Genomic DNA, 10741 nt, shown 5'->3' on the forward strand with positions numbered 1-10741 from the left:
TGAAAGGTATAATGTATAGGGAGCGTTTTAAGCGTTTTATGACCCTGGGCCTGAACTCGCAGGAGTTTAGAAGAATGAGAAATCTACCAAATATGGAAGAGCCTGGATAGAGTGGATGTGTGGAGGATGTTTCCTGTAGCGGCGGAGTCTAGTAACAGAGAGCACAGCTTCAGAATAGAAGGACCTCTCTTTAGCCCGGAGTCGAGGAGGAATGCCTTTAGTCAGAGGATGGTATTTCGATGGTAGTGTACCACACCCAAGACATTGGTTATATTTAAAGTGGAGATTGATAGGTTCTTGATTAATAAGGGCATCAAAGGTAACAGGGAAAAGGCAGGAGAATGGGGTTGAGAGGGATCATAAATCAGCCATGATCAAATGGTGGAGCAGACTTGATGGGCTGAATGGCCTAATATGCTGGGATGTTATCTTAATATTTTATTAATTTTTAAGACAGTTAAAAACTTGAATGTGCCAGAATTTCAGTATTTTGGGCTTGTTCCCTACCCAGGCTCTGTAACTTTGTCTTCAAAGTAAAGTATTAATAAATATTAAATTCTTGAAACTTTTAGTTTGTATTTTCTCACAAGAACTTTTAAAACTCATTTCTGGTTCAGATGGGCTTTTTTTATACAACCTGTACATTTATTATGACAATGAACTGCTGTCCCCAACACTTCTGCCATTATTGACATGCAACGCATTTTAGAGACCAATCCAGTTTTTCAAACTGCTTATGTGGTTGCAATGGAAATGAAAAGTGACAGGAGAGTATGTGGCTTTCATGGTAGAAGACTGATCTTTTGATGTCCAGAAATGTGAGTAAAGATTTATTCCTCCTGATCTGAGAGTATGTTTATTACGTGTCAATACCAAATGTGTTACTATGAGTGTTTTAACTGAAAAATAAATAACCACTTTATTTCTGTATATTTAAATTACATTTACAAGCTAACTATCCAGTTGAGTTAGCAAGTGCAAAACCTAGGCAACTTTTTCTTTAGAAAGTGCGGGATGTTATTACTGGCAGTGAAGTTGGCAGGTTGGCCCCAAAGTCATCAGCAGACCAATCAAATAAATATAGACACAAATAAAGAATACCCAGTGAAGACCCATTGAAAGAGAAAGAGAGAGATACAAAAAAAGGGAGACAGGAAAACTTAAGATTACCTCACAACTACCAAACCATGTACAGAGGCTGAAGAGTCGACAGTGGAGAACCAAAAGAACGGCTGACAAGAAAAGGACAACTGCAAAGGCTGAGGAAAGTCCATTTCCCACCACCCCCATCCTCATCACATTCTACAGGGGTGGTATTGAGAGTATCCTGAGCAGCTGCATCACTGCCTGGTTCGGAAATTGCACCATCTCGGATCGCAAGACCCTGCAGTGGAGAACGAGGTCAGCTGAGGAGATCATCGGGGTCTCTCTTCCCGCCACCATGGACATTTACACTACACGCTGTATCCGCAAAGCAAACAGCATTATGAAGGACCCCATGCACCCCTCATACAATCTCTTCTCCCTCCTTACGTCTGGGAAAAGGCTCCGAAGCATTCGGGCTCTCACTATGTAACAGTTTCTTCCACCAAGCTATCAGACTCCTCAATACCCGAAGCCTGGACTGACACCTTGCCCTGTTTATTATTTATTGTAATGCCTGCACTGTTTTTGTGCACTTTATGCTGTCCTGTGTAGGTCTGTAGTCTAGTGTAGCTTTCTCTGTGTTTTTTTAACATAGTTCAGTCCAGTTTTTGTACTGTGTCATGTAACACCATGGTCCTGAAAATCGTTGTCTCATTTTTACTGTGTACTGTATCAGCAGTTATGGTCGAAATGACAATAAAAGTGACTTGACTTGACTTGAAAATACCCCACCAGAATCTCTAACAGGCCAGGAACTGGCACAGAATGGCTTCCATCTTCCAGAGGCTTCACTAATGGAGACTATAAGAAGGGGCTTTAAATTTCAAGTGTTGCTTTATTCAGAGTTGTTGAGATTTCTGAGAATTTTTCATGACTCTTACTGATTAAGAAAAGGTGTGTATTGTGTTGAGTAAATTTTTGATTAGTGCTAAGAAGTGATCCCTCTTATCGACAGTTGAAACAGTTGAAACTTTTTTAACAAGACTAGACAATGCCTAGTTTAGCTGGGCCTCCTATGTTCATGTTTCACATGGATGTTTTTAACAAAGTTCTCTAGCTGCTTGCCTTATCTGTGATCCCTTATGGAATTTTGATATATAGTGCAGACTGTAAGGATGTGTTTTTAATTGTAGGTGCTGCTTCTTCTAACTGGACAGATGTTTTGTCAGAGTTAATGTTAAACTAAAACCATTGTTTGCCAATTTCAGAAGTATTTTGTCATCATCACAGAGCATATTTTGATGGGAAATAAGTGTTGTTTAGTAATATTGGTCAGAACGCATTTTCTGGAGTCAAGTGCTTTGATGCCAAAATCAGCATTCTGTCAAAAAGGATTAAAATTTCAATAGTCTAATGTAGTGTTTCTCAACCAGGGTTCTACGGAACCCTCAGGTTCTGCGAGAGGTCACTAAGTGTTCGCGAGAGATTGTGATTTGAAAAAATAAACATTGTCTTTTGAACTTCATGCGAAATGTAGCACTGGGGCTTGCCGTGATGTGCAGTGTCTGAACAGCCCCATTAGCAATCTTGCTAGAGGTCTCTCAGCCCAGTATGGCAGTGCGTAGCAGGACTGCGTTTACTTGGCTGAGTCTGTCTCTTGAATTATCTCTGCCAGCTTCCCCTGACTGACTTCTTGGAGTGAACCGGTGTGGTGAAAAATTGGAGGGAAATTTTCATTCTAAAGACAGTCCAGTGTGGTGATTTCTGAAGAGGAAATGTGAGGTGGAAGAGGAGGATTATAGGCCTAGGCCTTTGGACAATTCTGATAAGGTGAATGATGAAGAATTACAATCTTCTGAGTCATTTCAGTGCTCTAGTGTGATAATGGACACAAAAAGTCTGTTTTAACAATGAAAGCTACTTATCAATGTGTTGTATATCTTTTTTTCTCCAGGACTGCCGAAGGGACTTGGCCCAAAATGACAACTGTACTCTTTTCCATAGATGCTGCTGTGGTGAACTATGTGCCCTTCTGACTGCTCCTGTGGCTCCTCCCACAGGCCCCTGTATAAAGGCGATCGAGGTCTGATCCTCTGCCTCATTCTCCAGGATGTAATATGATGGTCACTCACTGCTGGTTCCTTCTTCAGTCACTAAAAGCCGATATCTCGCCTTACGTCTCAGAGTGAGTTATTGATGGTGCATCAGCTGCCCGGCCTGCTGAGTTCCTCCAGCATTTTGTGTGTGTTGCTTGGATTTCCAGCATCTACAGTTTTTCTCTTGTTTGTGATCTCAAGATAGTATCTGGTAACATGTATTTACTTTGAGATAAAGAGGATCTTTTTTTGGCTAAAGCATGAAAGATCAATTTTAGCCAGAGAGTGGTCAATCTGTGGAATCCTTTGCCACAATCAGCAATGCAGGCGAAATCTGTACGAACATTTAAGGCAGAGGTTGATAGATTCTCGATTGGTCAGGGCATGAAGCGATATGTGGAGAAAGCAAGAGATTGGAGCTGAGAGGAAAATGGATCAGTCATGATGAAATGACACTGCTGACTTGACGGACTAAGAGGCCTAATTCTGCTCCTATGTTGTATATTATCTTAACTTATGACTGATCTAATTCATCTTTCAGCTCCAGGCTACTGCCTTCTCTCTATAACCTTTGACATCCTTACTCTTTAAATATACCAAATGATATGTCCTTCACAGCCACCTGTGGCAATGAATACCACAAATTCACCACTTTCTGGCTAAAGAAATTACTCATCTCCATTTTAAAAGGATGCTCCCTATTCTGAGGTTGTGTCCTCTGATCCTGGATCTCCCACCATAGTCACATCTACTCTATTAATGCGGTTCAGTATTTGGTAGGTTTCAATCAGGTCACCCCTCGTTCTTCTGAGTTCCAGTGAATACAGGTCCAGAGCCATCAAATGCTCCTCACATGATGAGTCCAAAACCCATTGTGCCTTTCCCAACATTCCCGTATCTGAAACAATCCACCCCTCTCAGTGTTGTATCAGGAATACTAGCTGAGGAAACATACTGGCCATGAAGGCAGGAAGAGTTTATCCACAGAAAGGTGGTTTTTGGGATTTGGAAAGAATGGATCGGAGCTTAACTGAGAGACAATGGCTCCAGACTGCACTCCGCGATGTCATAGGGAGAGTTGTGGGCCATTTCCTGTGCCTTGCACCAGGGTATTGACTGCGTACAGGAGAAAGATGAATCTGGGCGGGGCGATGGGTACGGTGGTGACTCCGAGTACCCTCTAAGATCGTGGAATAAGAGGACGGTCAACAATTCTCCACAGATTGCCTGAATTTCGTTGGATTAGTTGGGATGGTGGTAGAAGGAGATTGTACAAAGTGGGGAGCAATTGTCTAAAGTTAAGGAACTATTGATATAGGTATTCCTTACCCTGGGGGAGGGCTGGTAGGTTAGTGTGGATAAGCTCCCACTACCTATTAGTTAGATGTCAGGGTGGACATACATCTCTACCAAAGGAGGTGTAATGTGCTCCTTCACTCTGCTAGCCTGCAGGTCACCCGTGGTCAAGATGTAGATTAAATTAGATTCAACTTTATTGTCATTGTGCCGTGTACAGATACAAAGCTAAATGAAATGCAGTCAGCATCTAACTAGAAATGCAAAGAATAGTGTTATTTACAAAATAACTGTGCATAAAAAGTGCTACAGCATACAAATATAACAGTACTGAGACAGTCCAATATGGGTGCAATACTGCTTAGTGCTGTGATGTGAGGTTCAGCAGGGTCACAGCCTCAGGGAAGAAGCTCTTCCTGTTCCTGCTGGTGCGGGAGCGGAGGCTCCTATAGCGCCTACCGGATGGGAGGAGAGTGAAAAGTCCATGGTTAGGGTGAGATGCATCCTTGGTAATGCTTTTCACCCTGCCCAGGCAGTGTTTATGGTAAATGTTCTCAGTGGTGGGCAATTGGGTGCTGACAATCCACTGGGCAGTTTCACCACACGCTGGAGTGCTTAGCCCCCATTCTGGGTAACACGAAGCCACGGGAGCAAGTGGTGGATGGTCGTATGAGCAGCTGGTGAGTATCACGTATCCTGGTTATGCGACCAGTGATGCCGGGCAGACAGTCTCTGAAGAGTATCCATAATGACTGGGGCACCCATCCTGTAGAGACACTGCCCAGAAGAAGGCAATGGCAAACTACTTCTGTAGAAAAATTTGCTAAGAACAATCATGGTCAAAGACCATGTCATATCACACGTCACCTAATGAACAAGTGAGCCTATTAAATGTTCTTCATGGCCTGTGTCTCAAATAGCTTCTGACAGACAAGTCCACATACGCCTTAGCTACTAAGCCCAGTAGAACCAATTCAACTGACAGATAAAGGCGGGTTACAGGCACCTTGGATTCAGTTGCTCCAGGCAGATGGGGCTCATCAGCTGTAGTTGGCAGCTAATCTAAGAGATGGAAGACTGATCTGAAACCTTTGCTGCCTTGCGGCTATACCCACTCATGAGGAAGACTTTGGAAGAGAACACCAAGGAAACATCCTGAGCTGAAGTCCTGAAGGCAGTATTACGTTGAGCTGAGCGCTGACTGATATCTCCTGCAATGCCACTGATGTCAAAACTGAATTGGTCTCTGCTGTTCCTTCAGATTCATCAGCTGCATGGAGAGGGGGAGCCTGCTGCATGGGCAACAGCTTGTTCTCCACAGCTTACTGCCCCGGCTTGCGTATTAGACAAGCCAGGATGCAGCATCCACAGTCGGCCCTGACCAACAGAGGACCAGTAAGAGTATGTCAAAACATACTGTGAAACATGTCATTTGTGCGACTAACCAACACAACCTCAGGATGTGGGGGGGTGGGGTCCGGTGTAGCACATTCATCATGCTCAGTAGAACAACACAAGCAACTACAACAGTGAAACAACCCCAGCCCCACCCAACAACCCAGTCACACACACAGACTGGCCTGAACTCTAGTCCTTGGGCCCACACTCTCAGACTCACAGATATTTGCTGGTTGACTTTGAACTTTATTGATCTTTTATATTTCACCACCCTCTGACTATCAACCTCACAACTCACCTTCAGGCCTACACTCCTGGATCTCAACTTCTAGACTCACACAGAACTCTACACTTAAAATTACTACGAATTAAAACATAAATAAAGAGCGCAAATCGCGAACAGTGAGGTAGTGTTCATGGGTTCATTGAAGGGAAGAATCTGTTCCTGAATCATTGAATTGAATTTATTTAAATCTTACATCCATCCCACAATGTGAGGGAGTAAAATTCTGCATTATAACTCCATTGCAATGTACGGATATGTGAATTTAAAAATCTGATGGCTTGTAGAAAGATGCTGTCCCATAGCTTGTGGTACCATATCTTGTGGCAGTAGCTGAAATGTTTTAGCATTTGGGTGACTGGTGCCCCCAGTGATCTTCCAGTCCTTCTTAATGCACCTGCTGCTGTAAATATCCACAATGGAGGGAAGTTCGAATCCACAGATGCGCTGGGCTGTCCGTACCACTCTCTGCAGTGTCCAGCGATCGAGTACGGTGCAGTTCCCGTACCAGGTGCTGATGCAACCAAGCAACACACACAAAATGCTGAAGGAACTCAGCAGACCAGGTAGCATCTGGGAAAAGTGTACAGTCGACATGTCAACACTACAAACACGCTGGAGGAACTCAGCAGGTCGGGCAGCATCCGTGGAAACGAGCAGTCAACGTTTCGGGCCGAGACCCTTCATCAGGGCTGAAGGAGGGGGCAGGGCCACCGTCCCCCCACCTTCTTTATAGGGCCCCTGCCCCCTGCTTATTCAGCCCTGTCGAAGGGTCTCAGCCTTCGTAGAGCTGTGGCCATGGCAGTTCTGTCGGTAGGCAAACTGTAAGGGGTCCAGTGTGGGTGGTAGCAAGCTGCAGATGTAGTCTTTAACCAACCTCTCAAAGCATTTGCTTATAATTGAGGTGAGTGTGACAGGACACCAGTCGTTCAGGCATGCTACCTTGGTTTTCTTAGGTACAGGGACAATGATGGACGACTTGAAACAGCAGGGCACTACACACTGGGAGAGGGAGAGAATAACAATGTCCGTAAACACACCAGCCAACTGTTCCACACGCACTTGGAGGACCCGCCCTGGGATTCCATCTGGCCCCGCTGCCTTGTGTCTGTCAACATGTTGGAATGTTCTACATACCCCAGCCTTGGGGATGATCAAGGAGCAGGTCTCATTGGCTGCTCTCTTCAAGTATGTGTCTGCAGACTCCTGCACCTCCTTCCAGATGGTAGTAATGAGAAGCAGGCGTGGCCTGGATGGTGAGGGCCTTAGTGACGGATGCTGCCTTCCTGAGGCACCGTCTCTTGAGAATGTCCAGGATGGTGGGGGTGGTTGTGCCAGTGATGGAGCTGGATCAGTCGACAGCTCTCTGTGCTCTCTTGTAATCCCATGTATTGGAGACTAGTGGTGATGCTTCTTGTCAGAATGCTCCCCACGACATGCCTGTAGAAACTTGCGAGTGTCTTTGGTGACATACCAAATCTCCTCAAGCTCCTCATGAAGTAGCCCTCACAGAGGACTGACCACAGGTTCCTTTACAGTGGAGGGATAATTGAGGCCCCGTGGCAGAGTGGTTAACTCTGCTAATTACAGTTCCAGTAACAGGTCCAACCCTGACCGCTGGCACTTCTGTGCATAGAGTTTGCACGTTTCCCCGTGACCACCTGGCTTTTTTCTACCTTGGCTGGTTAGGAGGGGACTGGGCTGCTGGGAAGGATGTAGCACACACAAAATGCTCCAGGAACTCAAAAGAGTAAGGCAGCATCCACGGATAAGAGGGGCTCGGCCCGAAACGTCGACTGTTTATTCCCCTTCATAGTTACCACCTGACTTGCTGAGTTCCTCCACCATTTTGTGTGTATTACCCTAGATTTCCGGCATCTCTTCTGTAAAGGATGGTGAGGCTTTGAGGAATGTGCAGACTGTCTTACAGAGCATATGCTAGAGGGCGAGGCTGGGCAAACCTGGATTGTTTTCCTTGGGGTAGCAAAGGCTGAGAGGAGACCTGATAGAGATTAAAACTATTATGACAGACACAAGAGACTGCCAGTGTCTTTTCCCAGGGTAAAAAAAGTACAATACTGGAGGACATTCATTAAGGTGAGAAGGGGCATATTCAAAGAGGGTGTGTGGAGCAAGTTTTTGCAGACAATCATGGGTTCCTGTGATGAACTGCCAGGGGTTATGATGAAGGACCAGAAGACACAGGAGCAGAATTAGGTCATTTGATCTATCGGCATCATGGCTGATTTTTTTATATCCCTCTCAACTCCCTTCTCCCGCTATCTCTCCATAACATTTGATTCTCTGACTAATCAAGAATCTATCAGTGGCTGGTGATCATAATGTGATAGAATTCACCATGAGAGTGAGTAAAATCGCCTCTGATCTGGGACGGCATTTTAAATAGGCCATAGCCAGCATTATTTCCTTCAGGGAAAATCTTGCCTGACATTTCTGTTGGAATTCTTTGAAGAAATAGAAGCAGGATAGGCAAAGAAGAATCAGTGGATGTTGTGTACTTGGATTTTCAGAAGGCCTTTGACAAGGTGCCACACATGAGGCTGCTTAATAAGTTAAGAGCTCATGGAGTTACAGGAAAGATATTAGCGGGTATAAAGCAGAGACTGATTGAGAGGAGGCAAATAATGGGAATAAAAGCAGCCCTTTGCGGTTGGCTGCTGGTGACTAATAGTGTTCCACAGGGGGGTGGGGGCTGTACTGAGACTTCTTCCTTTTACGTTGTATGTCAATGATGCAGATGTCAATGATGGATTTGCATATGATGCGAGGATAGGAGGATATGATGATATGATATGAGGATAGGAGGATATGATGCGAGGAGGGGCTTGTAGTTTCGAGGAAGTAGAGAGGCTCCAGAAGGACTTGAGCAGATCAGGAGAATGGGCAAAGTGGCAGATGGAATACAGTTTTGGGACGTATATGGTCGTGCACTTCAATAGAAGATGTAAAAGCGTAGACTGTTTTCTAAAATAAGGAAAATTCCAGAAAATTAGGTGCAAAAGGGCTTGGGAGTGCAAAAGGTTAATTTGCAGACAGTCAGTAGAGAGGAAGGCAAATGTGATGTTAGCATTCATTTTGAGAGGACTAAAATATATAAAAGTGAGGATGCAATGTTGAGGCTTTATAAGGCTCTTGTGAGGCCTCATTTGGAGCATTCTGAGCAGTTTTGGGCCCATTATCAAGAAAGGATGTGCTGACATCGGAGAGGGTTCAAAGGAGCTTCATGAAAATGATTCTGGGATTGAACGGCTTGTCATATAAAGAGCGTTTGATGGCTCTGGGTCTGTACTCACTGGAATTAAGAAGAATGAGTGCTGACCTAATTGAAACCTATCGAATGTTGAAAGGCCTCAAAAGAGGGGATGTGGAGAGGATGTTTCATATGATGAGAGAGTCTAAGACCAGAGGACACAGCCTCTGAATCGAAGGCTGTCCTTTCAGAGTGGAGGTGAGAAGGAATATCTTTAACCAGATTAGTGAACCTGTGGAATGCATTGCCACAAGTGGCCGTGGAGGCAAGGTCATTTGGTATATTGAAGGCAGAGGTTGATCGATTCTTGATTAGTCAGGGCATGGAGGGATATGGCGAGAAGACAGGAGATTGGGGCTGAGAGTGAAAATGGGCCAGCCATGATGAAATGGCAGAGCAGACCAAATGGCCTAATTCAACTTCTATATCTCATGGTCTTGTCAATCTCCACTTTAAGTATGTGGAATAACTTGGCCTCCACAGTCCTCTGTGGCAATTAATTCCTCAGATTCACTAACCACTGGCTAAAGAAATTCCTCCTCATCTCTGTACTAAATGGATGTTCCTCTATTCTGAGGCTGTATCCTCTGGTCCTAAACTCCCCCACTATCAGAAATACTGTATCCTCTCTATATCCGTTCTATCTAGGCCTTTCAATATTCAAGATGTTTGAAAGCGATCCACCCTCATTCTTCTAAACTCAAGCCATCAAATGATTCTGTTATGTTAACCCATTCATTCCTGGAATCATTCTTGTGAATCTCATCTGGACCCTCTCCAATGCCAGCCCATGCTTCTTAGAAAAGGGGCCCAGAACTGGCCACAATACTCCAAGTGTGGCCTGACCAATGCCTTATGAGGATTGTGCTGGCTGTGGACAGCCCGTATGTGTTGCCATGCTTCCGGCACCAGCATGGCATGCCTACAACTTACTAACCCGAACCTAAACACTTTGGAATGTGGGAGGAAACCGGAGCACCCGGAGGAAACCCCTGCAGAATGTACAAAGTCCAGACAGGCAGCAACAGGAGTTGAACCCCGATCTTATATACCCTCATGCAGACCCTGCTGGTCAGGTCCAAGCAATGTTGCTTGACTTCTAAGACCATAAGACATTGGAGCAGAATTAGGCCATTCAGCCCATCGAGTCTCCTTTGCCAAACCATCATGGTTGATTTATTATCCTTCACAACCTCATCCAACAGGGATTTCCAGTGTGGGGTGGGGGAAGAGTTTGAGTACACTTTTGGAATCTGTGGCTGAGGGTCTTGGTTAAAGAACCACAGAGACATTCAAGTCAAAAGCAGGCCA

The sequence above is a fragment of the Hypanus sabinus genome, chromosome 5, assembly GCF_030144855.1.
Source record: "Hypanus sabinus isolate sHypSab1 chromosome 5, sHypSab1.hap1, whole genome shotgun sequence".
Taxonomy (NCBI): Eukaryota; Metazoa; Chordata; class Chondrichthyes; order Myliobatiformes; family Dasyatidae; genus Hypanus; species Hypanus sabinus.